Here is a 27813-nt window from a genome sequence, read left to right on the forward strand (position 1 = left end):
CGAATTGCTGTCAAATGGGCCGGGCACAAGGTGGCTTCGACGTACTCTTCATACGCCAGAGGAGTTTTAATCTTGTTTAAAAAAGGTCTACAGTTTACACCATTCAAAACATATATAGATGAGGATAGGCGCTGCGCTATGGTCCAAGGGAAGCTGGGGGTGTCCATGATCACGGTTATTAATATCTATGGCTCAATCCAAGATGAACCACAGGTTTTTCCTCAAATGTTGAGCACCCTGCGCACCTGGCCGGAGGCTGCCATTCTATGGGGGGGATTTCAATACCCATTTAGACCCTGCCCGGGATAAGTCAAACCCACAGGGAGCACGTGCCCCAAATATTGCACAATGTATTCGCGAGGATATGATGGAGATGGGACTGATAGATGTTTGGCAGGTACGCAATGCTGACATCAGGAGTGGCACTCATATTACTCCCACACATAATAGCTGGTCCCGCCTAGATTACTGGCTAGTGAATGAAGAGTCCAATGACTGGGTCATGATTTAGGTCCTCTCCCGCGCACCCTGTCCGATCACAACCCAGTGAAACTATGACTTAGTATTCCCACCACCATACATCGGCCGTTCACCTGGAGATTTAGAGCTGAAGCGCTACTAGACCCCATTTACAACAACAATGTAAGGCAAGCGATAGCACAGTATATTGAAATAAATGTTTGTACAGTGGAGAGTGCCACCACTCTGTGGGAGGCATTTAAAATTACAATACAGGTGGTTTGCATAAGCACGACGACAGGCATATTGTGATACATACGAGGCCAGCTCTCCAAAATAGAGGCTGAGCTAGCGGACCTTGAGCGGGAATATACAGTGAACCCAGACATCATCATCTTAGGACGCATCCAGGAGCAGCTGCTGGAATACAACAAAATGGCGGACACTGAAACACGTTATATATCGCATCGCCATGTTGCGCGTACATATGGGGAGGAAGGTTGCCCGGGTCGACAACTGGCTAACAAGCTAAGATTTAGAGCGGAACATCATCATATCCCAAAAATAGTTGACTCACAAGGAAGGGAGCACTTCACACCTCGAGGGATAGTGGAACAATTTAGGTCCTGCTATTCGGAGATGTGCACGTCGCGAGGGAGCTTGGATGATATAGCCTGCGCCTGGCTATTGGATGGGCATCGGGAATACCTTAGTCAACCAATTGACGAGACCTATATTAAGGCAGCGATCAGCTCTTTGCCGAACAGCAAAGCCCCGGTTCCGGATGGCCTCACAACGGAATTTTATAAGGAGTATGCCGAACTGTTAACGCCCTACTTATTAGAAGTGTATGCTGAGGCCCATGAAACTTTCATTCTACAGTCATCACTGTGGCAGGCTCTAATTATCACACTGCTTACAAAAGACAAATCCCCCCTCTCATTGTGATTCTTATCGCCCTTTGTTGCTAATTAACCTAGACACCAAAATACTGGCTAAAATACTTGCTACTAAGCTCCGACTGTTGATGTCTTGTCTGATACTGCCTGATCAGTTCGGCTTTATACCGGAGCAGTCTACATCTCACAATTTAAGGGCTATTTCCGCCATGTTTCATATTTTATCCCCTGATCTCCCGGCTGCTGCAATCATGTTAGATGCGGCTAAAGCATTTGACTCTATAGAATGGCGGTATATGTTTTACACTCTAAGGCGTATGGGATTCCCAAACATCTTTCTAAGATGGGTGCAACTTTTGTACACGACCCGTCGGCAAGAGTCCAGGTGGGAGGTCTCACCTACAAGCCCTTCTCCATTAATCGGGGGGACCCGAGAAGGCTGCCCCCTCTCGCCGCTTCTATTTGCCATTATCCTTGAGCCTCTGACGTGCGTAATCCGACAACGCCATAGGGCGTCGGTTCTAAATTTTAATCATCGCCCCGTCGGCATTTCTTTATATGCAGATGATATGGTGCTTTTCATTCGTGAACCTCACACATACCTGTCTCTGGTCCTTAGGGTATATATTAGATTTGGCTTGTTTTCTGGGATACTGATAAATTGGGACAAATAGGTGGTAATCCCTTTGACGCCGATTACTGTACCCCCACAAGTGGAATACCCATTGATATGGTCCACAGACCCCGTGAAATACCTGGGTATATGGGTGCACCGCAACCCAGAGACTGTAGTGAGGGAACATTATGGCAGGGTGTGTGCAGATTTAGAAATTCAAGTAGACAGATGGGCCTCACTGCCACTCTCCTTGGCCGATCGTATCGCCATTATAAAAATGATTGTGTCACCACGGTTCCTTTATTTATTCAACAACATCCCCATCAGATTATGAACACAGTTTTTCGCACACTTCGCACTCATCTTCTTCGCCTTATTTGGAATGGTAAACAAGCTAGAATAGGTTGGCATTCACTTACGCTGGATTATGCTCAGGTCGGATTCTGTGCACCCGATTTCTATTTATATTACCTGTGTGCGCAAGCACAATATGCCTATTATTGGTTCAAACAGCACGCCTTCACACCACATGTGGCTGTGGAAGACGGGGACGCACACCCCACTCCACTGTTCGGTATCATTATGCATACATGTAGGAGAACGCCACATACAGAAATGAATACAGTAGACACCACCATAGCTGCTTGGCAAACTATAGGTAAAGTGGCAGCCAAACTCCCGATCTACGCCCCAGTCCTGCCGATTGTGCATCTTGCCTCCTTGTCCGTCACACAAGAAACAGGGCCGATTCGCTCTCCTCAGGCTGTCGGTATTCAGCACATACATGATCTCTATATAGAAGGGCACTTTCTCACACCTGGGATCTTCAGTACATCACCAACCAGACACCACTGTTTCAATTCACTATGCACGGCTTAAAACTTGCGCTCAAAACACATAATGACTTGTTTCCTGAGGAGCCACCTCCATTGCAATCATTGCAGCTTCTGCTGGTGGCTCCTTCAAAGTTAAAATTGGTAACAAAGCAATACAGGGCGGTGCGAGTTAAAAGAGTGTGAGGGGAGGACCGCAACCTGGTGCGGTGGAATGACGCATTAGATCCTCCACTAACCCCCTTTGATTGGGAACACATATGCACACTCACTGGCAGGTTGGACCCTAATGGTAATCTCCGAATAATCCATTTTAAATATATTCACCAGATATATCACACTCTGGCTAGGCTGCACAAACTAGGTCTTCGAGAAGCAATTGCAAAAGATGTGGTAAAACCGGATGCAGATTTCTGGCATTTAGCATGGAGCTGTAATCTCGTCGCAAAATACTGGTCGGAAGTTATCAGTAGTTTGGAGGGCATGTCTAGTCAGACCCTTCAATGTGCGCCGGCTGTCTTTCTGCTATGCTTTGCACCTCAAGTTAAGGACACGTTGGGGAGGTCTGTAAATCTCGGAGTGTGGCAGAATCCACGGGTTTTCATGGGAACACCCACAGCAACACCCATGGAATGCCCCATTCACACAGAGTAATGCGTGAAAGGGGGCCATATTTACAAGGCTATGAAAAGTCACGCAGAGTGGCTTTGAGTGGCCTAGCAAATATAGCTCAGCAGTGTGCGCCACCAGATTGTCAAAAGTTTAAATATGTCACAGTTGTAACTATCCACAGCTGGGAGCAAAATGTGGCCCAACTCCAAGACTGGCCTTATGATGAAATGATTTTTTTTTCTTTGGCACAACAGATCTTTGCGAAACAAAGTCGCTTAGTAACTAACAGGAAGAAGCAACTTCCTTAGAAACCTGTGTATATGAGTTTGTGTGTTTATCTGATTCTGTGAAAATCTATGTTGCAGGTTTCACACCTACGCCTTCTGCATGAACTGCACCATGAAAACCCCCTCCCCCTCTCTCTCTCTCGCCCTCTCTACCTTCCTCTCTATTGTGCACTCTTTCTCCTCCGAAGATATTTCGTTAGAATTCACGAATTTCCCTCCTAAAAGCTACATAGTAATTTTAAAATATCATACTTTTAAAAATAAAGCATCACGTTCACCAAAACAGATTAAAAGAAAATATTGAAATGAGGGAGAGGGTTCCTTTGGTCAAATTACCCATAGGGCATTGCACCTGTGGAACGCATCACTGGCACTGCATTATAACATGTTCTGCCGTTGAGGTAGGCTTTAATGTTTTCCTGTCCCCCATCTGGGTCATTTATGAATGTATTAACTTATATATCTATTTATTTATGTATCGATATAGTTATAGTAACTAAAGTTTACCATGGCCCTATGATTTTTGTACAAGAGGACAGCTCTGGAAGCCCGAGACACTGATGCTTTTGCACCTTTGTTGGTTTAATCGCAAATACTGGTACAATCGCATGCAGCAAAGATTACTTGCGCATGCAAATAATGCAACACGACTAACCTCTTATCAATCAACCCCTTCTGCAGCAATGCACATTTTAATGAAGTGCAGTTTAGGCTGTCAAAATGCAATGCATAACGTGGCTCAGTGTCTAAGTGAGAAAGGTCCTTTGACTGCATTTTTTCTGTGCTTGTTTTTTTCTACAGCTGCAATGAACCTGAGGCACTATTAGTAATGATAAGGGCAAGAAGACAGTCCTAAATTCTCACAAGAATCTGGAAAGAAGTTGAACAAGGAGTGCGGCGTGGATGGGGGAAGCAAGCCATCCATCCATACACATATGACATCATCCTCTGATCTAAGCCTTGGAATAGAGGCAACAGGTGGGCTTAAAGCTTCTTTCGGAACAGTAGGAGCAGGGGTCCTAATATTAGAAAAGTATTTCACTACAAGCTAATGCCACACACTGTAACCCACTCCCCAAATTTGGAGAGTGGAGACATTCTCAGCCCGCAGAACTTCAGCACAAGAGGTTTAATATGTCTGAGACATAATCCCACAAGCTGTTTAAATAGATTGTGGTCCTGGTGGTTTCTTGGATCAAAGAGCCGCTGGTACATCCTTACAGAAGATGGGGCCCCAGATAAGGGAAAAACAGGGTATGATTGTTGCACTAGGCGCAGGACGTTACAGCCTCTCCAGTTCTTCCTTTGTTTTATTTACTGGAGAAGGTCATCAAAGAAATAGAAAGATACCCGTATTATATTTGTTTTATAACTTTCTAGGTCACACAAACCTCTTCTCCAGGCATTTGTTATTCAACTGAAAGAGATGTTCCCTTTAAAGATAAGAGACGTCCAATTTCATTTTATGCGTTTTTTTTAGTTTTTTTTTAAAACCTTTATTTAACAGTCGCCATCAAATACAGAGAAGGGCTTACAACCCCCAGGGCCGGCCGCCAAGCAATTCGATACGTTATTTACACCCCAACTGCAACTCCACCACCCCGGGGAGCATAGGAACTCCATCCATAGAGCACGTCAGTTACAAAGGCGATTCATCTCGGAAACAGGATAAAAGGTTCTCATTTTACAATAAGAAGTAAAAAGGATCAGGTGTCGTACAGTGTCTCGGATCACAAAGGGGGGGGCGAGCAAAAGAACAACGCATCCAAAATAAGCTCAATATCATGTTAGTCGACGGCGTTAAGACATATGACATCAGGATAAACTGGCACATTATTATTCGATGACAACATCATTATTGTCCGCCTCATAGCGCCAAAACCTCATAAAGGTCAAGGTACAAATGTAGAAACAAGGATGTTAGAAAAACCGAACCCACTACACTAACCCGGAAAAGAAATAAGAAAAGACAAAGGAAGAGAAGGGAGAAAAGAGGCCATAGAACCAAAATATAAACACCCATCCCCACACCCCCCCACCCTGCACCCATGCTGATGACTACGGCCACCCCCCTAGCAGCGTGCCTATCGCCCAGTAACCAAAACCCGAAATATAGAAGAAAGAGAGGAAAGGAAAGGACAAAGAACCCCATTCAATGAGGGAAAGCGGAGGAGGGCATAGTTCTGCGGACTCCCGGTCCCCTTCCCCCGTTGTAGCCAGCCCCGCCCGGACTCTGTTAGGTCAATAAAAACAATCCCGGTAAACATAGTGCCACAAAGAGAGACCCAAATACAATTTCAACCCTGGCCCCTACGATTAAAGTCACTGAAGTCGACAATTAAGGAAAGCCTTTTCCACAAAATACCACAAAAGTCAGCAAAACAGGAGTACACAGCGGAGAAAGGAACAGCAGATCCCAATGTAGATGGCCGGCACCAATGTTGCTCCTCCCCGCCACCGAAGCCGAGTTGTACCCCCTCCGCCATCTTGAAAGAGCGACAGGGGAGGGGAGTCGACACAGTTCGAAACAGCAACCGAAAGAAAATAGAAGGGTCCAAAATGGGGACGACTTGTAAATGTTCCGCGGGATACACAATCGGGGGTTCCAATAGTTCCATTGGGAGGTCAGGCACAGCACAATCAGGTAGATCCACCACAGTAGGGGCAAACTCTGCTCCCAGCGCCGGGTCAAAATAAGTCTCCAAAACCTCTATTGAAAGGCGGGCTGGCTGCCGGGTCGCGGGCGTCAAACCATGATCCGGTCTCAAGCTCGCAAGTCCATCCGACGCAAACAACAAACTGCAAGTCTGGACTTCGATAGTCCCCTTAAGTGCCATGAGTGCCTTCAGCACCGTCCTCAGTGACGGGCCAGTTCGAGCCTGCTCCGCTAGATGCCTTTCGCCCTCCAACATGATAGTCCCCACGGAGAGGCGCCTTCCCCGGGGCAAGATTAGGCGGAGCAGGAAGAAGCCATGAGGGACTGGTGGTTAGCGAGCAGTAGTACGCAGCCAGCCATTTTATGCGTTTTTAGGGCTCGGACTCCTCCCCACTGAAAGTGGGAGGAGTTAGAGAACTAATGTTAAAGAAGAAAAAAAAGAAGTATCTCCTAGGGCTTTGGCCGAGACAAATTCCACACATTCCTTAGCGTTTTCTGTCATCTGGCCAGTGATTCGTCTTCGTTGTGTTGTCGTTTTAATAGGCTTGAAGTGATAGGGTAAATGTAGTTTTGTTCCGCCATCTTGGGCATATTTCGTTCGTGCTCGCGCAAAGAAGTACATTAATTATAATTAGGAGCTGTCAGGGTGCCTCCGTAAGTGAATCCAGATGGCCGGGCGCGTTCACCATTCAGCCTTACTGTTCGGCTATGCGGTCACTAGATGGCGCTGTGGCGAACAAGCTCGAAGTTGCTGTTCGAGGAAGTGAAGGCGACGTGGATGTGTGAGCGAGGATGAGAGAAGCGTTTGTTTCCCCTGTTACCACCCATCCACGGATGGGTGTAATGTCATAATTAGGAGCTGTCAGGGTGCCTCCGTAAGTGAATCCAGATGGCCGGGCGCGTTCACCATCTGTCTGAGCAGGCTGCGCCGCCCAGCCCCTCTCATCTTACATAAAAAGCTCCCAGTAACCCAAACAGGCCGGGTGTGATGCGCACAGACTGTCTGAGCATGGGGTGGACGCCTCACAGTCTCACACAGGTCGAGGGGCACTTTTGGGCTCAGCCCCTTCTGATCTTTCAATTGTATCTTCTCTGCTCTCTCTTCCTTTCTTGGGTATGAATGCTAGGCTTGGTCTTTGCTGCTCCTGCATCACTGGCCAGGGCAGCCCGGTTGGCTTTTCCCGCCGGGGGAGATCTTAAGTCAAACAAGCGCCTCACACAGCCCCGAGCTCGGGAGCAGCCAGGCTGGGAGGGAGGACCGCTGTTACCGCTGCTGCTTATTGTTTTTCCTCCTCTTCACACCGTGAGTGACGTCTTCACGTGTGTGTGCGTGGGCGGGTGGCGAAGCAAAGTTCAGCTCAATATAAGGCCAAGAATGGAGGCTTCCATTCATTCCCGGGGCGCTGAGACTGGCGTGCATAGCGCCTCGCTCGGGCAGTCCCGCATCGCAGCGCACCATGCGGCGCTCAGCCCAGGGCGCCAGGCAGTGCTCCGAGGCCTGCCTGGCCCTCCTCGTCCTCCTGACTGCGGTGGAGCTGCGGCCCCTGGGGGAGCAGGAGAAGAGGATACAGCTGGAGGCGGTGAAGAGGGGCATCCTGGAGCGGCTGGGGCTGCACAGACCTCCGCCCACCCCCCAGAGGCTGGACCATGAGGCGCTACAGAGGATGTACGCCATTTACCAGGAGAAGCTGCTGGAGCTGAAAGGCAACGCCAGCGGAGAAGAGAACATGCTGACAGCCGCTGAGACGAGGGTCCATCTTCTCACTCCCAAATGTAAGTCTTTAACTTTTGTTCAATTCATGATGATGATTTATGTATATAGCGCCTTAATGCAAACTGCATTGCTTCTTGGCGCTCACAGACTATAAAGAAAAAACACGACTCTACAGCGTGTCTTATTATCTGATTTCAGTCTCTTTCTTAGCACTTCCGATTTTGTCCTGTGATGGAGATAACCCTCTTTGCAGACGATCACACTGACTAAGAGAGGAAGCCGTGATTCAAATCCGCTTTCCATTCATACTGGTGTCAGTTCACTCCCAGGCTTTTCTTGTTTTCTCCGAGAAGCTTGAACACACCGAATACCTTTGGTAATGGGACACTAGTGAGAAATCTCAGCGGGCGCACACTCAACGAAAAGAACTGTGCGAATCCTCAAGTTACAGCATACTAGCTGAGCGGGCTCAGCCTTTCATCATCCGGAGGTTCTCACAATGAAGTTGGCAAATAAGGGTGTTGTAGTCTTGTGGGTACGTTTTATTGCCTATATAGCATCCACCTACGGGACGTACCCTGAACTTCTCCAGCTCACTACTATGTGATCCTCTGCACATTACCCCAAACAGATCTATTTCCTGTATCTGCTGAAAGCGCTAATGCTTAGAAATAGAATGAATGCTGATATAAGGAGTCACATTAATAAACATAAATGTATTATGGTTAAGGTCAGGGCTTTAACTGGGCTCAGCTCCAATCTCACACCTGTCTGAGACAATGAGCGCCTTGTTAGACACATCCCGCCGGCCGGCCGCCATCTTGCACATTTTAAAGCAGAGGTGGAGGGGAAGAGGTGGGGGCCGCTGCGCCCGCTGAAATGCTGACTTTTGAAGGAAGCACCATTCACCGCCAGATGTATAAGCATCATTTTGTGGGCACTTAAAAGCACCTCCCCGGTTAACCGAGACTTCCAGTTCGCTTTAAAGTCCGGCTGCTGTGTAATTACCTCGGTCTGTGCCACTTCTGTTTAATCAGGAAAAGGTAATAGGGCCCAGGGTTGTCGACACACACACACGGCACTTTAAGATGTGTTGACATTTGGCGAGGAGAAGCCACAGTTCTTAGTAAAATGCGTGCATTTTTCTCCCGCAGAGTGATCAGCGCTGCCAAATGTTTCCATGCCAGGGTTGGCTCGAGGCGCTCTATTTTGAGGCAGCAGCAGTGGATTCTGGGACCTAGCTTCCGCTGACCCAATTGAGGATACTCACTTTACTGATCTCGCAAGCATGGGAGCCTCATTTTGACTTGCCGGGGTTTACATTCATGTCCTTCAGAGGCAGAGCACTGCATTTGTCAGCAGCGAGCGTTCAGTTCACTGAGCCATCCTGGTAAATGTTGCAGAGCCCCCTCAGCTGACTCTCTATAGAGAAGGTGGCGTTCAGCCATTCCTTATTGGACAGCACTAAGCGTGCAGGTGTTGCAGTTCTACTTTTTCATTATAAATATGGGCCTAAAAGTTTCTCATTACTTGGTGCTGTGGTCTGCAAAACCTGGACGTGGGTACAGTCACTGCCAACACACGGGGCCACGTGACACCCATGCATGGGCTCCCAGGAACCACACTGCGCCACGGTGTTGGCTAAAAAGCCGGAAGTGGGCGGAGCTGTCACACGAGACTTTGGATTGGATAATTTTGAAGCTATGGGGAGAATTTCCGTGCTTCCCAATTCTTTAAAAATTAAACTCTTTTTTATTGTCAGAGCCCCCAGGCACATACATTCTCTTTAATGTAGGCCTGAATGTTAATAGTCCAAGAAAAGTAAGTAGCAGTCTACTCTGTAAATGTATAACTCGGTCTAATATTTGCTAGTGACATGTCAGCTTATTACCTGGGAACTATCAGATGTTTGGTTAAATCTCCGAATCAGAAGTTTATTTTCGCAGTCTATTTTCACATGGGCATCCCCCTATTTCTGTATTAGTTTTGTCTTTTCTGCTTTGTCCTCCATTATGATGGTGGCTGAAAACACCTCATGTTTGCATGTTTCTCTATTCCCCTGATTATTTTTTAATGTACTTTGGCCTTTCGGGTCTCCAGCTTTGCCTTAACCCTGTTTGACTCCAGTCTTACTCTTGCACTATCCGCTTTACTTGACTTCAGGTCTGCTGCACACAGCCTGCCACAGGTCTGCTGCACGCAGCCTGCCTGGTCTCCAGGTTTACATTTACATCTCAGACTGTATTTAATCTCTCACCTAGGTTTGTCCATTGGATTCTTCCCTGAGACCTGCAGGCTACACCCATACCTCAGCAGCAGGAGCATTAACCCTCAGGACTGTTTTACCAGCTAGTGCGCTTCCATTTGTTTTCGGGCATAGCCGCCTGCGTGTGATGGGACTACGGGCAGTGCAGAGTGCAGAATCAGAGTGCAGAATCAGAGTGCAGAATCAGAGTGCAGAATCAGAGTGCAGTTTGAGAGTGCAGAGTGCAGATTGAGAGTGGAGAGTGCAGTTTGAGAGTGCAGAGTGCAGATTGAGAGTGGAGAGTGCAGTTTGAGAGTGCAGATTGAGAGTGCAGTGTGAGAGTGCAGTTTGAGAGTGTAGTTTGAGAGTGCAGTATGAGAGTTGAGAGTGCAGTTTGAGAGTGCAGCTTGAGAGTGCAGCTTGAGAGTGCAGCTTGAGAGTGCAGCTTGAGAGTGCAGTTTGAGAGTGCAGTTTGAGAGTGCAGTTTGAGAGTGCAGTTTGAGAGTGCAGTTTGAGAGAGCAGAGTGCATATTGAGAGTGCATATTGAGAGTGCATATTGAGAGTGCAGATTGAGAGTGCAGTTTGAGAGTGCAGATTGAGAGTGCATTTTGAGAGTGCAGTATGAGACTTGAGAGTGCTGATTGAGAGTGCAGATTGATAGTGCAGAATGAGAGTGCAGAGTGCAGATTGCAGTTTGAGAGTGCAGTTTGAGAGTGCTGTTTGAGAGTGCAGAGTGCAGTTTGAGAGTGCAGTTTGAGAGTGTAGTTTGAGAGTGCATTATGAGAGTTGAGAGTGCATTTTGAGAGTGCAGTTTGAGAGTGCAGTATGAGACTTGAGAGTGCAGATTGAGAGTGCAGATTGATAGTGCAGATTGAGAGTGCAGAATGAGAGTGCAGAGTGCAGATTGCAGTTTGAGAGTGCAGTTTGAGAGTGCAGAGTGCAGATTGAGAGTGGAGAGTGCAGTTTGAGAGTGCAGATTGAGAGTGCAGTTTGAGAGTGCAGTTTGAGAGTGCAGAGTGGCAGTGAGTGCAGACTGAGTGCAGAGTGACAGTGAGTGCAGACTGAGTGCAGAGTGACAGTGAGTGCAGACTGAGTGCAGAGTGACAGTGAGTGAGTGCAGAGTGAGTGCAGAGTGAGTGCAGAGTGAGTGCAGAGTGAGTGCAGAGTGAGTGCAGAGTGAGTGCAGAGTGAGTGCAGAGTGAGTGCAGAGTGAGTGCAGAGTGAGTGCAGAGTGAGTGCAGAGTGACAGTGAGTGCAGAGTGACAGTGAGTGCAGAGTGACAGTGAGTGCAGAGTGACAGTGAGTGCAGAGTGACAGTGAGTGCAGAGTGACAGTGAGTGCAGAGTGACAATGAGTGCAGAGTGACAATGAGTGACAGTGAGTGCAGAGTGACAGTGAGTGACAGTGAGTGCAGAGTGACAGTGAGTGCAGAGTGACAGTGAGTGCAGAGTGACAGTGAGTGCAGAGTGACAGTGCGTGCAGAGTGGCAGTGCGTGCAGAGTGGCAGTGCGTGCAGAGTGGCAGTGCGTGCAGAGTGACTGCAGAGACAGTGTGTCAGGGTGCACATTGTGTGAGTGTGCAGAATGAGTGTGCAGGGTAAACAGTGTGTGACTATGCAGGGTGACATTGGGAGTGTGCGGGTGAGCAGTGTGTGAATGTGTAGGGGCAGTGTGTGAGTGTGCAGAAAACACCACACACATACACCACACACACATAACGCACACACAAACCACACACCTCAGTCTCTCAACACCACACACTTGTCACCACTCAACACAACACACTCACCACCACACTCACTCCCCAGGCTCACCCCCACAGACTCACCACCACACACTCACCAGCACACAGAAAACAACACACACAACAACACACCCCCAGCCGTCAATGAATGCTTTCACCATGCACAAAAACCAACAACCATCATCCATCTATGCACGCTTTTACCAAGCACACACCCACCAGCCGTCAGTGCACCCTTCCACCAGGCACACACACCTCCAGCCGGCAGTGCACTTTTCCACCAAGCAATCGCAGTATGGTACACTTTACTTTTAAACATATTCATATAAAGCACAGCATGCCACCATTGGTAAAATTACAATTCAACCAACATACTTCCACTACACAGCACATGCACACACTCCATAACACATGGCAAAAAGACATTGGCATTTACAATGCCATTAGCTCAAACTCAAATAAATCCGAGCCCAATTGCATTTCTAATGCTTGTTAATGCAATATTATCAGTAATATGGTACTTTGGTAAGTGTTCATTTCTCTGGTCAAAGGGGGGATCATGGTAGTCCAACTGAAACTTGATAATAAAATGCCCTATTATGAGTTAGCCATAATTAAATGAGGGGTATATGGGGAAAGATTCTAGCTGAAATTTTAACCACTCTATCTGGGCTTTACGTGTTAAATAAATAAATAATAAATATCCACATTTGTAAAGCGCACAATCACCCGTTAGGGTCTCTAGGCGCTGGGGGCCGTCGGGAAGCAAGCTATTGCCCAGAGTCACATGGTGCTGGGCCAATCTGCCGCCGGTGCCGGGGATCGAACCGTGATCCCCAGATTCCGGAGTCAGTCGCCCTGGCCGCGGCGCCACACCTCTTCCACTTCGTGTTCAAGTCCTCATAATGGAGAATGGCACTGAAGCGTTTCCTGATTCTGTGGGTTACTGCTGACACATTCCACCTGCTTTCAGCAAGTGGAAAATGTCAGCGCACTCAGGATAAATGGTCAAAGTGGCAGTACACTGATGCTCCAGTTGGTACAACACAGAGGTAGACGTCAGGTGCAGATCTGTCCCACGAATCGTGATGCTTCTGATGTTGAAACATAGAAACTATCACGCCAACCTGTGTCTTGTGGCCCTTAGAGGTAACTAATCCTATAAATATGTCAAAATAGAAAAGGCTCTGATAAAGGAAACTTTGTTTTCTTTTTAATGGAAATCAGTACTAAAGATATACATTTATTATGAAAGTTGATTGCAAAGGACATATCACACATATTGATGGTCAGCTTGTCGGTAACCTAATTTTGGGAAAAGGATGGGTATAGACTGTTTTTGAGTCATGTGTTGGAATTGCAGCTTCTTCTCACCACTCCTCTCCTTTGTTGAAATGTGTTAGACCTGGTACCATTGACATGAGTCTCCCTTCCATTTTTTTCTGATTGCCTCCTCTGTTTTTGATATGTTTTGCTGGTTTAGATGCTTTGGGCACTGTGCCACTGCTATCCAGGGCCACGGTGCAAGTGCTCCCTGTAGGAAGGTAGATCCCTGACTATGGTTGCCCCCAACTTTTTGCCTGGTGTTTTGCTGGTTTTCTGACTTAGTTGACCTGGGGCCCTGCTATTCAGGACCCCAGGCCCACTGCTCTCTCTGTTAAAATGGATTCCATGTACCTTAGGTACATATCTAATTGGATACTGAGTCACCTTATCAGTCCCTGTACAGTGTACCTTAGGTACCCAGGGCATAGGTGTACCCAGGGCCTACCAGGGGCTGCAGCATGTATTATGCCACCCCTGGCTGGCCATCCAAATCTGACACAACTGGCTGCTTGACAGCTGGGGCAAGGTGGTGTAATCACCCTTTGCTTTAGATATAGTATACCTATATCTAAACCTAAATGGGCACACAGATCTCCTATCAGTCACTCCTATGGCAGGCCTTGACAATCCTGAAGGCAGAGTGCTTGGAATCGTGTGAGATGGTGCTCTGGCATGAGCTGAGCCTGTCTGCGGCTTTCGGGATCTATCCCTTAGCCGTTTCCATGATATCGCATACCATATACTCTTAAGTGCATTATAATCCTCGCGGTTATATGCCAACTCTGGTATCGCTTTATCAAAACATGTCGAGTAAGGTGTCATACGAATTGGAATACTAACCCCTCGCCAATTCTGGCGACGGGGTTAGCATTCCACCCTTCTAGAGGGACACGACATGTATGTAACCTGTAACCCCCGGTTAAAGTCAGACAGAGCCTTAGCTCCACAAAATGGATGCTGCCACCGAGACACAAGTCTGCCCTCCTGCTGCTGGGAGTCCTCCCAGCCCAGGAGGCAAGGACAAAGGGTTTCCTGCCAGGGGCGTTGCCAGCACCGTCCCAGACAGGATTTTGTGTATTCTAGGTAGGCAGGGCTTTAGAGGAAGGTGACTGCAAGTGGCACCCCGGTGCTCACTGTGCATAGGCCGGCTGAAACCAGTTCCAGGGGCACTCCAGCCCCTGGCCTGTGGAAAGCCCCCCACCCCCCTCCTAGTCCCACCCATAGGGCAGGACTTAGTCGCGTGCCAGCCCCTTTTTGCAGGATAAAGGTAGGAACTGGCCCCCTTCCAAATCAGATCATCTTTGAATCCTGAAACTACTTTCCACGAAAGGAACTCAAGACTTCTTCCCAACTAAGGAGTAGTCACCCTGCAGCAGCAGGCACCAACCAAGCATCGCGGTTTGTTGCCAGTCTCTCCTTCGGATCAAGACTGCTCCAGCACGACGAGAACCGGCTTCCCTGGCCCCTCTGACCTCAACCTACATCATCAGCCCAGCTGTGATCCGTGGGTGTGACGAGACCTGGAGGGACCGGCCATCTTCAGAACTGCACGACGCTTGTCCAGCACGACTCCCGAGTGACCCTCGACTGAGTGCTTTGGGGTAAGAGAATCCCCGACCCTGAGCAGCCCCAGCACCGAAGTTCAGCCCCCCTGCATCCACGAGATCGGCGTGGGGCCCTTCTGCTTTTTGCTGCTCACCGCGTTGTCCAGGTCGCTTGCCCGTTGGCTAGTGGCCCCCTCACGACGCTCCACGACGACAACTACTGCTGGTCTGGTTGCTCCAGACTAGCCCTTGCTCCCCTCCAAAAGAGGAGCACCCTGGACCCTCCTGGTCCACTCAAGACGCCATTTTAGGTCCACCGCGTGGGCCTTGCATTTGCCAAGACTTGTTGCCCAATCCTGGGTCCAGCGACGTCGACAGCAAGTACCTTCGTGGGACAGCTCGCACCTCCATCCTGGTCGCCGACAACGCCTCCTGGTCCGAGAGACTGCAGAGCCCAGCAGCGCCCACTCACCTGGCTGAGGTGACTTCGTCCGGTGCCATCCTGGTGCCCACTCAAATCACTGGCTAGTGATTCAGAACTTGGTCCCCTCTGCTTACAGGTTTCTTCTTCCCTGATCCAGGCTTGGATCACTCCGAACTTTCTTCACTGGCCGCCTGCCAGCAACTCTTTCTTCAGGCTCCTGGATCTTCAACGAGGGTTTCCGACGCAACTTCAACCCTATGCAGCCGCAGCCCCTGGGCTAGGTAACCTGAGTACTCCGGTGCTCCAGCATAGTCCAACACCCTAAGTGTTCGGATCCACTCTTGTTTTCGATTCACCTAGTCGGGTTCGCCCGAGAACAGTAACTTTGCAACTGCTAGCCTCCATAGACTTTTTCCCGCCTTACGCGTGAGAGTTCCCACTCTGCACACGACGTCCACAGGCCTCCTGCACCTAATCCCAGTGTTTAGGATTGTAGGCCTAGCGATTCCTAAGTCTAGAAAAGTATTACTTACCTGCTAGCAAGTTCGCATTCCACTTACTGTGTATATGGTTTTTCGTGCCCCTAGGGCATTTGTGTAAATTGTGCGACTTAAAGTATTTTCTTAAGAGTTTTGTTGTGTGCTTAGCTCCCTGACTCATAAAGAGTTCAGGGTAGTCTTGTTATAAATAAATATCTGTTTATTTTCATAACAACTTGTGTGGTGTCCTTTCACTTGGTGTTCAAGGGGTAATGTGATGGTAAAACAGCTGGCTTAACACGCCCTCTAGAGTCTTAGCCTTAGACTGCTCGTATCCATGCTACTAGGATAGCTGGTCTATAAGGTTGACTTACAACCAATCATCAATAAGGGTTGTCTGGACTGATACATAGTGATCACTAGAATAGTGAGCACTGCATATCAGGCCAACTTACCACACTCCCTATGTTAAATTGATGTATTGATTAGTGACTCCATGATTGGGTTATTTGATTTACCTGCCAGACCCTAGTACAGTGCACCATGTGTGCCCAGGACTTGTACATCAAATGCTGCTGGTGGGCTTGCAGCACTGGTTGTGCCACCCACAGAAGCAGCTTGTAAAGTGTGTGTCAAGCCTGCCATTGCAGAGCCTCTGGGCAGTCCAGTACTGCCATGTCGACTTGGCCAGTCCACCCACTTGCCAGTCCCTAAACCTTCCCTTTTCTTCATATCATAGGGCCCAAACCCTCCAGACTGACCCCTGCCCAAACTCATGCAAGCCCACAACACAACTAACCAGTCAAGGGTGTGGGTAAAAGTGGGCATGTTTAATCTTCCAAAACATTCATAAACATGACAAGATCATACTTAAAATTCACATTTCAGAATTCAAATATTTACATTTTGATATGTACAAGTATGTTAATTTGTTCCAACTACTAGTTATGTAATAACTACTTCCTCCAGCACTGAGGGGCCCTCTGGCTCGCACCTCCAAGTTGAGAATCACGCAAGGCGCAACCCACCTGCGTCCTTGAGCGGTGAGCCCCCTAGCCCACGATCCTTGTCCGTCATATCCAGGGGGCCACCCCTCTACCACCAGACTGCCAAGGAGGCTCGTGTGCAGGGCCGGACTGGGAACCAAAACCGGCCCTGGCAAAGTGCTCGGCCGGCCCCCCCGTCCTCACTCGGAGGTGCCGCCGAGCGCTTTGCTAGGGCCGGTTTTCGTCCGATTTTGTTGCAAAAACGGCCCTGCAACAAAATCGGCCCCCATGGGCTCAAACCGGCCCCCACCCTTGCGGTGCACCGGGGGATTGCCCGGTGCCCGCTATGGTCAGTCCGGGCCTGCTCGTGTGACCTGGCGCCCTCGCCTCCCCACCCGGTGTCCCTATTCTCCCTGCGGAGAGCTTACCGTCTCTCCCCTCAGTGCTGGCCTCGGGAGTATGAAAGCGGGCCTCCCGTTACCCCCCCTGCAAATCAATGTTCTGTGGCCTCTTTTCGCCACTACCCCTCCTAGCCGCTAATTTCAGGGACGGGTGGGTGGGAGATTAAGGAATATCCCCGATCCGGTGTCCAGGGCGGGAAACAGAGGGTGTTCTGAAGAGTACCTGGAGTTAAATAGCCCATCTTGGCCCCGCCCTCCCTACCTGTGGGATCCCGCCGGAAGGGCGTCATAGGTTGACCCGGAAGGACTTCCTGTCCAGTAGCCAACCGGCTACTGGACAGACAATGGGGGTGGGGCGGGGATCCGGGGGGCCGGGCCATAAGTGCGCGCTTCTCGAGTACTAGCGCTTTTCATAGCGCCCAAACCCCCCAGACTGAACCCCGCCCCAACCTCATGCAAGCCCACAACACAACTAAGCAGTCAAGGGTGTGGGTAAAAGTGGCCATGTTTAATCTTCCAAAACATTCATAAACATGACAAGATCATACTTAAAATTCACATTTCAGAATTCAAATATTTACATTTTGATATGTACATGTATGTTAATTTGTTCCAACTACTAGTTATGTAATAACTACTTCCTCTAGCACCAAGGGGCCCTCTGGCTCGCACCTCCAAGTTGAGAATCACGCAAGGCGCAACCCACTTGCGTCCTTGAGCGGTGAGCCCCCTAGTCCACGATCCTTGTCCGTCATATCTAGGGGGCCACCCCTCTACCACCAGACTGCCAAGAAGGCTCGTGTGACCTGGCGCCCTTGCCTCCCCAGCCGGTGTCCCTATTCTCCCTGCGGAGAGCTTACCGTCTCTCCCCTCAGTGCTGGCCTCGGGAGTATGTAAGCGGTCCTCCCGTTACCCCCCTGCAAATCAATGTTCTGTGGCCTCTTTTCCGCCACGTGGGTGACCAGGGCCCACAGGTACTTCATCCTCCCCACCAGCAAACAAGTTCTGTACAAAGGACCAAATCCCCTTGATCCATACATCGGTGCCGATGTCAGACATGGTGGAACATCAAGTCCCTTGAAATCAGTCTATGTGGAATGTGGCACAGATGGCCCGGGCCTGAGCACAACCTGGCCAATTCTCTGTTGAGGCGCCTCACTGAAACGTTCAAGGCTCGGGATCTGACTCCAGTAGCCCATGTCCGACGAGGTATCATGCATGACCAAGCAATGCGAGCGTTCGGAAAAACTCTCCCTATCTCCCTCTGTCTTGGATCTCCTGAGAACCACCACCAAGCCCCCCGCGATCAAGTTGCATCCTGTCTCTGGAGCCCCCCGCTATGATCTTATTTAGAAGAACCCACCAACTCCCCTAGCCGAAATGCCCCGTAAAATGCTAAGGAGAAGGGGGAGGTGCAGGGAGGGGGGTATATTTCACTAAATTATACATCACTAGTCCACGTTCAAACAGCATTGGGCGTAAATCCACATTTCAAAACATAATTTGACATACATGAGAAGCCATGGAGAATGACATATATCATAACAGAAATTTTTACACATAAACGATACTCCTATAGTGATTATTATATCAATCTAGGGTTAGGAGTTCCTGATTGTAGATGTCTACGTTTCGACCCGGATAATGTAGGATAGTCGATCCTTACTGCATGGGTCTTCGTCAGGACGTGATGGGTGAAGAGGGGTGGGGCGTTTAACTCTGCGCAAAAAAATAATAATAGTAACTTATTTAATTATCCGGTCTCAAACGAGTCCCGACACAACTAAAGGAGTATGGACAGAGTGGTCCATTACAGGAGAATCAAGAAAGAGTGCAGGAGGTTCATAGAGTGAGAATTACTGTGGTAGGCTTGAAAGAGCCGTTAAGCAAAAACATTTACCTTGTGGAGCGGGAAAATCCCGTCAACAGGTGATGCCTAGAAATCCGCCATATAGAGATAGTCAGGGTCTGCCATGTAAGATTAAAAAACACATTTGTACTAATATGCCCAAGTAACGCAGATAGGAGGTTCATAGGGTGAGAATTACTGTGGTAGGCTTGAAAAGGCCGTTAAACAAAACATTTACCTGACGGAGCGGGAGTATCCCGTCAACAGGTGATGCCTAGAAGTCCGCCATATAGAGAGTCAGGATCTGCCATGTAAAATTAAAATCACATTTGTACTAATATGCCAAAGTAACGCAGTAAGACTGACGTGTGAGTATGTTGATTGGGGGCCTACCTTGTTGTGAGGCAATCACCATGTAACTTGAGACTGGTTCCTGGGTCGAGGCAGTACAGGCTACATCTAAAATCAATGATAGTCGGCGTGTCAAAAGAAGAGGTTGCGTAAAACAATGATTCCGTTAAGGAAAACCTCAACAGCTCAGAACTCACCCGTAAAGGATGTAGAGCGAGAATGCCAGGGACCGGCTCTTCCTCCAAAGCAGTTCGGGGACCAATTCAGTGACGCGCGGTGTGCGTGTCTAATTTGCACGACCTCCGCAGTGTAAACATCTGGAAAAACCCAACACGTTGATGACAGGCTTAGATTACCGCCCATTAGTTCAGAAACGCATAGCCAGGTGAATAGTGGTCCCCTTCCCTGGAGGGTCTGTCTTGGATCTCCTGAGAACCACCACCAAGCCCCCCGCGATCAAGTTGCATCCTGTCTCTGGAGCCCCCCGCTATGATCTTATTTAGAAGAACCCACCAACTCCCCTAGCCGAAATGCCCCGTAAAATGCTAAGGAGAAGGGGGCGCCAAACAGGATGCTCTCATAGTCAGACGAGCATACTAGTGGTAAAATTCCCACAATGTCTCCCAAGGTTTTACGGTCTAAGGGCCTCCTCCAATCTTTTTTCGCACCCTGAAGCCTGGCCCAACCTGGCAGAGCTCTCTTTATTACAAAAGCTGCACCCGGGTCGCGGAGACCTGACAGTTTTGCAAATAAACCTATTGCTGTCACATGTGCCCTAGCGTAAGACACTGGCCTCCCCTGTTCTCTCAGAGCCAGCAAGAAATTGCCAAGCGCCCCTGTGGAAAAAAGCGCTGCCTGGCTCGCATGCTTAGCAAATGTCCTGTATGTTTGAAAGTGTTGGTGATAAGTCCTCTTAATGCGCTCGCTCAATGAGGCTCCCACCAGCCCAGCTAGACCGGGGCTCCAATCTTCCACAGAGATGTCGGGAAAACAGTCATCTGCTCCTCCGCCTGCGGGTGGTACCTTCGAAAATCTTGTAACTTGGAGCGAGACAAAGCATCAGCAGCCAGATTTTCTACCCCTGGAATATGCACTGCTTTAAAGAGCAAATTGAGCTTTAAACAAGCCAAGACTAAATGCTTCAATAACCTCAACACATGTTTGCAAGTAGCTCCCTGCCTATTGATAGCTTCCACCACGGCCATGTTGTCTGACCAAAAGATGACTGACTTGTTCTTGAAGACACTGGCCCAGATTTCTACTGCCACTACAATTGGGAATCTAAAAATGCAATGTTTTTGGTCAGGCCATCCTCGTGCCAAGGTAATGGCCAATCGAACCTGCACCAGCGGGAACCCAAAACCGCTCCAAAAACCGATGCTCCCTGCAGAATCAGTGACTAGGCCTAAGTCAATGCTAGATACCGTAGGTTCAGGCCAAATCACCTTACCATTGAAGTCCTTCAAAAGTTACGCCAAATCCTCAAGTCCTCCCTCACCTCTGCTTTTATCCGGACGTGATGGTGTTTCTGCGTCAAGCCTACCATAGCATGTGCAATTGACCTAGAAAAAGAGCGTCCCATTGGAATAATCCTCAGGTCAAAGTTCAACTGGCCCACCAAAACCTGTAATTGATGCAACACGACTTTGGTACCTGCCAGGGCAGCATCTATTGCTTGAGAGAAGGCCTGAACTTTATCTGCTGGCAACCTGCATTCTCCTTCTACCGTGTCTATTTCAATGCCTAAGAATGACATACATGTCGCTGGCTCCATCGTCTTACCAGGGGCTAAAGGTACTCCCAGCTCCTCAAACAGCCCAACCAGTTTGTCCAAGGCTTGCCCACACTTATTTGAATCCGGGGGACCCATGATCATGAAATCATCAAGGTAGTGTACCACATCCTTGTGCCCGGTTTTGAAGATAAACAACCACTATAGCATGGAGCTGAACATCTCGAAATACATACACGACACAGCACAACCTATCGGCATACACTTGTCATGGTAAAATTGGGAGTTCAACTGGAAACCTAGTAAATGGTAATCTTCGGGATGTACCGGCAAGAGCCTGAAAGCTGCCTCAATGTCAGTCTTAGCTATAAAGGCCCTGGGCCCTATATCGCGCAGCCTCTGGAGTGCAGAGTCAAAGGACGAATAAGTCACTGAGGCTGCACGATGTGCGCGTAGCGCTTAGCTGTTATTTTTCTAGCACCTTGCCAGTATACCTTGTGCAATATTGCGCCATTTTAAACTGTGTATATATTTTTAATTCTATTTCCTCACCTGGCAATCTCTCGCCCCTGACCCCGTTCCGCCACGGCATTGTGTCCGTGAGCGTTACACACTGCACCACTTCCTGCCTGACATTCTACTTCCGCAGGTTAGCGGGCTGGTTGCTGCAGATATCTCCACTACTAAAGACGTAGGTCTAGGCGCACCCGCGACGACTGCGGCGATTGAGGCTGCATGATGTGCGCGTAGTGCTTAGCTGTTATTTTTCCAGCACCTTGCCAGTATACCTTGTGCAATATTTCGCCATTTTAAACTGTGTATATATTTTTTATTCTATTTCCTCACCTGGCATTCTCTCGCTCCTGACCCCGTTCCGCCACGGCATTGTGCCGATTGAGCGGAGGGTCTGTTCGTGAGCGTTACACACTGCACCACTTCCTGCCTGACATTCTACTTCCGCAGGTTAGCGGGCTAGTTGCTGCAGATATCTCCACTACTAAAGACGTAGGTCTAGGCGCTCCCGCGACGACTGCGGCGATTGAGGCTGCATGATGTGCGCGTAGCGCTTGTTGTAACAAGGGGGGTTATACCCATATAGTCAGTGGGACCTGGGTGATCAATTGCGTTGTATGTAAGGGGTCCCAGACCAAAGCACAATTCTTATTTTAAAACACACATTATTTGGATGAATTCAGAAACATACTAAATGAAGGTGACCAGTGTTTTTAATATTCACTGCACCATTCAAGCAATCAATGTTAGAAAAATCAGACGTAAAGTGTACAAAATTCAATGCGCCCACAGTGAGGGGGAGGGGGAGGTGCAGGGAGGGGGGTATATTTCACTAAATTATACATCACTAGTCCACGTTCAAACAGCATTGGGCGTAAATCCACATTTCAAAACATAATTTGACATACATGAGAAGCCATGGAGAATGACATATATCATAACAGAAATTTTTACACATAAACGATACTCCTATAGTGATTATTATATCAATCTAGGGTTAGGAGTTCCTGATTGTAGATGTCTACGTTTCGACCCGGATAATGTAGGATAGTCGATCCTTACTGCATGGGTCTTCGTCAGGACGTGATGGGTGAAGAGGGGTGGGGCGTTTAACTCTGCGCAAAAAAATAATAATAGTAACTTATTTAATTATCCGGTCTCAAACGAGTCCCGACACAACTAAAGGAGTATGGACAGAGTGGTCCATTACAGGAGAATCAAGAAAGAGTGCAGGAGGTTCATAGAGTGAGAATTACTGTGGTAGGCTTGAAAGAGCCGTTAAGCAAAAACATTTACCTTGTGGAGCGGGAAAATCCCGTCAACAGGTGATGCCTAGAAATCCGCCATATAGAGATAGTCAGGGTCTGCCATGTAAGATTAAAAAACACATTTGTACTAATATGCCCAAGTAACGCAGATAGGAGGTTCATAGGGTGAGAATTACTGTGGTAGGCTTGAAAAGGCCGTTAAACAAAACATTTACCTGACGGAGCGGGAGTATCCCGTCAACAGGTGATGCCTAGAAGTCCGCCATATAGAGAGTCAGGATCTGCCATGTAAAATTAAAATCACATTTGTACTAATATGCCAAAGTAACGCAGTAAGACTGACGTGTGAGTATGTTGATTGGGGGCCTACCTTGTTGTGAGGCAATCACCATGTAACTTGAGACTGGTTCCTGGGTCGAGGCAGTACAGGCTACATCTAAAATCAATGATAGTCGGCGTGTCAAAAGAAGAGGTTGCGTAAAACAATGATTCCGTTAAGGAAAACCTCAACAGCTCAGAACTCACCCGTAAAGGATGTAGAGCGAGAATGCCAGGGACCGGCTCTTCCTCCAAAGCAGTTCGGGGACCAATTCAGTGACGCGCGGTGTGCGTGTCTAATTTGCACGACCTCCGCAGTGTAAACATCTGGAAAAACCCAACACGTTGATGACAGGCTTAGATTACCGCCCATTAGTTCAGAAACGCATAGATGCGCACCGCAAGATGGGAGACTCACCCGCAGTGATTGTGGAAAAATCCAAAGGTGGAGCGCGCGCGCCGCGTCTCCTGGAGTCAGGAAGTGTTGCCCCGGGAAACGGGGTTATTTACTACCTTGGAAAAGACAGACTCGGGTTTGTTGCCGAGGGTTGTCAGATGTCACACGAAGGAAAAAAGACTTATTGTGGCCTTGTTAAAACGTTATAATAGGAGGGCTGTCTCGAAAGACGGAGGGAACCAAGTGTAGGTCAAAGGTGTGGAATGATTATAAATTGGTACTGAAAGCCTGAAATATGTAAATATGTAAAACAATGAATTAATCAAAACCTCAACTTACAGACATAATAGCAAACCTTGTTACTAGCGCTGGGCCTGCCAAACATGGCGGTCAAAACGCTAGTTATTACTAGAATTCCCTAACAATAAAAACAAGGATTATTCCATAGTTACAAGAAATTATATAACCATAAATATATCAAGCACACATTTCAATTAGTCTACATTGGTCATGTCACATAGGTTATAGCGCACCAGATTGGTTAGGGGAGCATCATTAGCCAATGTCCATACCCTGATCGATGGTTCACAGCGCGAACCTGCCAGGCACGGCGGTTTAGGCGCCCTTTTACTCAGGAGAATTTACACATCAGTTTCAGGAAAGGCCACAAATGGGCAAAAAAAAGGGGGAAAAATGGAAAAATCCCAATACATGATGGTCCACAGGCATACATTAAGGCACATTTGTGGAACATTTTGGAAGAAACAGTAAAAAAGGGGGGGGTGCCTACGTTCCATAGGGAGGGCCACAATTGCATAAGTGTTTCAGAGAGTGGCCATTTGGGCGAAACTGCTTTCAGACTCATTAAGACCCCCTAGCACTGAGTCAAAGAAACGGATCCATTTAATTTCCCTCACATTTAGGATGGGTTCTATGCTCCCACCCCTTGGGCCTAACTTGACCTGCTCCAAGACTGTCCACCTCAAACTTTCTGGTGGGTGGCTTTTTTCATTGCAGTGATCAACCAAAGGTGCGCCTGCAACCTTGCATCTCACACGGCTGCAGTGCTGGAGAAAACGTACTTTGACTCGTTGCTGTGTTTGGCCCACATATATCAAGTCACAGGGGCATAGTATGCAGTATACCACGTTGGTCGAGTTGCAGTTGGTGTGCGACTTAAGTGGAACTTGTTGTTGTCTGTGGCTGAAGACCTTAGTCTGGATTGTCGCAGGGCATGCTTTGCATGAACCACATCGATAGTGGCCCAGAATGGGGGGCAGATTCCACATAGTTGTGATGGTAGGTGCATCTGGGGTCGGCAGGAAAGAGCGAACCACACTGTCCCGAATGTTCTTGGCTTTTCTGAAAGCGTGAAGGGGCAGCGAATTACTCCCGAGGTCTTCTGATATCAAGTTCCAATATTTGTTAATGGTTTTTTTCACCATATTACTCTTTGTGGAGAAAGTCGTGACACAGATAAGGCGCTCTTCTTTGTTATCCTGTTTTTCTCCAGGCTGAAGTAAGGTTTCTCTGGGATTGAACCATGCTCTTTTTTTGGCTTTTTTCACCAGACGTCTTGGATATCCACGCTCGAGTAGTCTGTCCATGAGTATGGTAGACTGTTCTATGTAGTCATCCTTCCTGCTGCAGTTGCGACAAATCCTTAAAAACTGGCCAAATGGAAGGTTGTCCCGGAGACCCCGGGGGTGATGGCTGGAGTATAGGAGTAGGGAGTTCCTCTCCGTTGGTTTCCTAAAAAGCGTCGTTTTTAAGATGTCATCTTCCACAAAAATTGTTAGGTCCAAGAAGTCTATGGATTTTTTGTCAAATTGAATGGTGAACTTAATATCCGGGGATCGTGCATTGAGCCAGTGGAAAAAATTGGTGATTTCCTCCTCAGTTCCTGACCAGATGCAGATGATGTCGTCTATGTATCTCATCCAAATCTTTATCTGGGGTCTGAAGGGGTTAACGTCAGTGAATATAAACGTGTCCTCATACATAGACATAAAGATAATGGCCAAATCTGGGGCAAAGGCAGCCCCCATCGCCACTCCCTTGGTTTGGAGGTAGAAACAGTTCCGAAAGATGAAGAAATTCCTCATCATCGCAATCTTCAATAGTAGAATGATGAAAGATGTCGGCACCCGGATTGGAGCCTCCCGCTTATCGAGTGCAATTGTCATTGCCATGAGGGCCTCCTCTTGGGGTATGCTGGTATATAGTGAAACGATGTCACATGTTGCCAGAAGGTCTTGAGCGGAGTCATAAGGGTGTCCTTCAATCAGGTTGATGGTATGGGTGGTATCCCTGAGGTATGTTGTCGTAGCTTCTGCTATAGGTTTCAGAAAAAAGTCTATATATCTACACAGGGGTTCCAGCACAGAACCACATCCCGACACAATCGGGCGCCCTGGGGGCTGATGGAGATCCTTGTGCACTTTAGGTAGGGTATAGATGGTAGGGAGTCGTGGATGCTTCTGATTCATGGCATAGGTGGACGGTACGAAAGTGGAAGGTACCCTCAAGTTTGTGGCAGATAGCAAAGGTTGAATTGGCTTATTCTTGAAGAAGTATCTGAGTCTTATTTTCCTAAAGAACTTGTGGAGTTCTACCACCGTATTAAAAGGATCTGGTCTAGAGGTTGGAACGAAGGATAGACCACGGCTCAATACTTTGATTTCGTCATCTTGGAGGGTATATTTGGAAATGTTGATCACAGGGGACGTCTTTGTCACCATCGGTAGGTCTTCCTGCGGGTAGATCTCTCCCCGTGTTCCTCTTGTGGGAAGCTCACTTGCTTGGTACCTCTCCCTCTCCTGGAGTCCCACTCTTGGCCCGTGTTGAATTGGCCCCACTTTCGTACCGTCCACCTATGCCATGAACCAGCGCATCCTTGCGTATGAAAGTCTTGTGCTACGGGATGTAAAGTCCATTCTGGAAGACAACAAATTTGTCAAACACAACATCAGCCGTGCTGAACAGTCAGCACTTAAAGCGATAAGAGACAACACTGAAATAGTCGTGAAACCCGCTGACAAGGGCGGGGCGATTGTTGTCCAAGATTTAGATAACTACACTAAGGAAATTCTGTGACAGTTGAACGATGGAATTAGCTACAAGCAACTGGGTGGTGACCCATCAAAAGATATCATGGCTGAGATTTTGAGGGTTACGCAGGACGGACGACAGCAAGGTTTCCTATCGGAACACGAATTTCAATATCTGAATCAGAAGCATCCACGACTCCCTACCATCTATACCCTACCTAAAGTGCACAAGGATCTCCATCAGCCCCCAGGGCGCCCGATTGTGTCGGGATGTGGTTCTGTGCTGGAACCCCTGTGTAGATATATAGACTTTTTTCTGAAACCTATAGCAGAAGCTACGACAACATACCTCAGGGATACCACCCATACCATCAACCTGATTGAAGGACACCCTTATGACTCCGCTCAAGACCTTCTGGCAACATGTGACATCGTTTCACTATATACCAGCATACCCAAAGAGGAGGCCCTCATGGCAATGACAATTGCACTCGATAAGCGGGAGGCTCCAATCCGGGTGCCGACATCTTTCATCATTCTACTATTGAAGATTGCGATGATGAGGAATTTCTTCATCTTTCGGAACTGTTTCTACCTCCAAACCAAGGGAGTGGCGATGGGGGCTGCCTTTGCCCCAGATTTGGCCATTATCTTTATGTCTATGTATGAGGACACGTTTATATTCACTGACGTTAACCCCTTCAGACCCCAGATAAAGATTTGGATGAGATACATAGACGACATCATCTGCATCTGGTCAGGAACTGAGGAGGAAATCACCAATTTTTTCCACTGGCTCAATGCACGATCCCCGGATATTAAGTTCACCATTCAATTTGACAAAAAATCCATAGACTTCTTGGACCTAACAATTTTTGTGGAAGATGACATCTTAAAAACGACGCTTTTTAGGAAACCAACGGAGAGGAACTCCCTACTCCTATACTCCAGCCATCACCCCCGGGGTCTCCGGGACAACCTTCCATTTGGCCAGTTTTTAAGGATTCGTCGCAACTGCAGCAGGAAGGATGACTACATAGAACAGTCTACCATACTCATGGACAGACTACTCGAGCGTGGATATCCAAGACGTCTGATGAAAAAAGCCAA

At 48.2% G+C, this 27813-nt stretch overlaps 1 long non-coding RNA gene across 1 annotated transcript in view; it reads left to right on the forward strand.

The window, feature by feature from the left end:
* The first annotated feature begins 4547 nt into the window (after positions 1-4547).
* Positions 4548-27813, forward strand: part of LOC144767518 (uncharacterized) — a 381370-nt gene continuing 358104 nt past the window's right edge. The window contains exon 1 of the long non-coding RNA XR_013598240.1: positions 4548-4684. This is a non-coding gene — a long non-coding RNA (uncharacterized LOC144767518). The remainder of the gene's footprint in view (positions 4685-27813) is intronic.

Source organism: Lissotriton helveticus, chromosome 7 (genome assembly GCF_964261635.1).
Source record: "Lissotriton helveticus chromosome 7, aLisHel1.1, whole genome shotgun sequence".
Classification (NCBI taxonomy): domain Eukaryota; kingdom Metazoa; phylum Chordata; class Amphibia; order Caudata; family Salamandridae; genus Lissotriton; species Lissotriton helveticus.